The 2352-nt window shown below is 37.5% G+C and overlaps 1 non-coding gene across 1 annotated transcript; it reads left to right on the top strand.

The window, feature by feature from the left end:
- The first annotated feature begins 732 nt into the window (after window positions 1–732).
- LOC127124623 (small nucleolar RNA R71) lies at window positions 733–839 on the top strand. The gene has a single exon (XR_007804094.1). It is a non-coding gene; the product is annotated as a small nucleolar RNA R71 (small nucleolar RNA).
- Window positions 840–2352: the final 1513 nt, after the last annotated feature.

The raw sequence follows: 2352 nt of genomic DNA, 5'->3' as shown, positions 1-2352 counted from the left end.
ATTTGTGTTTCCAGCATTTTGTTATGGGTAGCCAGGGCATCTACTTTACTTGCTAGTTATTTAATTTGTTCGTTAGTGTGTACATTCTGGTTTAAGAAATCTTTATTGGTTTGCTGTTGAGAAGCTATGAAGTTCTCCATCATGATTTCCAAATTGGATTTTCTAGGAACGTTATTGTTAGGTGTAGATGGGGTCGGCTTTTGATATCCAGGAGGTATAGCTGGGGCTTGACTGGGAGCTTGTCCTGGTGCGTATAAAGCATTGTTACTCTTATATGAAAAATTAGGATGGTTCTTCCAGTTTGAGTTATAGGTATGCGAGTAAGGATTTCCTTGAGCATAGTTTACTTGCTCTGCTTGGATTCCTGTTAGGAGTTGACAATCTGTAGGAGTGTGACCTTGAATTCCACAGACTTCGCAATTTTGAGTTACGGTAACCACGGCGGCTAGAGGTGATACATTTAAACTTTCAATTTTCTGGGCAAGAGCATCCATTTTTGCATTAACATGATCAAGGCTACTTATCTCGTACATGCCAGTTTTCGTTTGAGGTTTTTCTACCATTGTTCGGTCGCTTCCCCACTGATAATGGTTTTGGGCCATGCTTTCGATAAGTTGATAAGCGTCAGCGTAAGGTTTATCCATAAGCGCACCACCTGCGGCGACGTCTATTATTAATCTTGTGTTGTATAAGAGACCATTATAGAAAGTATGAATTACTAACCAGTCCTCTAAACCACGGTGTGGACAAAGTCTCATCATGTCTTTGTATCTTTCCCATGCTTCAAAAAGAGACTTGTTATCTCTCTGTTTAAATCCATTTATCTGGGCTCTTAACATAGCTGTTTTGCTTGGAGGAAAATATCGGGCAAGAAAGACTTTCTTCAACTCATTCCATGTGGTGACTGAGTTGGAAGGAAGAGACTGAAGCCATCTTCTAGCTTTATCTCTTAACGAGAAAGGAAAAAGACGAAGTCGAATTGCCTATGAAGTGACACCATTAGCTTTAACAGTATCAGCGTATTGAACAAATACGGATAAATGAAGGTTTGGATCCTCGGTAGGATTTCTTGAAAATTGGTTCTGTTGCACTGCCTGCAACAGCGAAGGTTTAAGTTCGAAGTTATTTGCTTCAATTGCGGGTGGAGCAATACTCGAATGCGGCTCATCTTGCGATGGAACAGCGTAATCTCGAAGAGCACGAGCTGGTTCTGCCATCTCGGGTATCGGCGAAGGAAGAAGATTTTTGAGATCGGGAATTTCGATTGGAGGAAGATTGTTTGTGGCACGATACTCCCAAATTCGTCGTAAGACTCGGAGATATCGTTCAACGTCGTTGATTCGTAAGTAATACGGTTCGCCTTGTGAGCGAGTGTGTGGCATACAAATCAACGAAAGACAAAAGAAAAAAAAGAAAAATTGCCTTAGTCTCTACAGCGTAACAGAAGAGTTACGATATCGACTAAATAAAAGTCCCCGGCAACGGCGCCAAAAACTTGACCGCGACTTTATGAGTCTATTGGGGTATTAACTGCAAGTGCACAGTCTAATCGCGTAGTTTTAAAAGATATCGATCCCACAGGGACTTAATGAATCGATATACCGTTTTTCTAAGATTACTTCGTAAAGCTAAGACGGATGATACTTTGTTGATTAGGGGGAAAAGTAAAACTAAAATTGGATCTAGATTAAATATCAAATAACGCGGATATCGGTATGTAGTTCATCGTAATTAGGGAATCAAATCTTCGTTGGTTTCTTAGTTTTAAAATAAGTCCTTTCATTAGACACTATTGATTAAAAGTCTTTTCTCAAACTCTCGCTCTGTTGAATAGACTATGATTTTACCTTAACGTACGCTCTCACTATTTAGTTAAAACTAAAATCACTTTTTGAAAACAATAGAATCTATAGAAACTCTTTTTATTAAAATACTAACCGTTTAAACACCCTCGTCTCAAACTCTCGCTCTGTTGACTTAGATTATATGATTAAACTTAAATGCTTAACTCTCGTCCTCACATTTAACCTTTAAAAATACTTTTTGAAAATGATTAGAATTTAATTAACTCTAAAAATTGTTTTCGCCCTGATTTAAAGTTAATGTCCAATTTACACTGTCCAGTTAAAAGCTCAAACTGTCGTTCTATTGATTTTAACTTCTTTATGTCTTTTACTCTCGTACAAAAACTTTGGTATTAACCCTGTAAATTGAGACCATAAAAAGAGTGACTATATTTTTAAATAAATTTAAACCAACTTAGTTTTGATTCTTTTATTCCGCTTACTTTACATACCGATATCTAAGTTTATTTAGCCGGACATGCTAAATAAGCCTAAACAGTAATTATGC

This window comes from Lathyrus oleraceus, chromosome 2, assembly GCF_024323335.1.
Source record: "Lathyrus oleraceus cultivar Zhongwan6 chromosome 2, CAAS_Psat_ZW6_1.0, whole genome shotgun sequence".
Taxonomy (NCBI): domain Eukaryota; kingdom Viridiplantae; phylum Streptophyta; class Magnoliopsida; order Fabales; family Fabaceae; genus Lathyrus; species Lathyrus oleraceus.
Note: the sequence above shows the minus strand (reverse complement) of the source record. Positions and strands in the feature narration are given on the sequence as shown.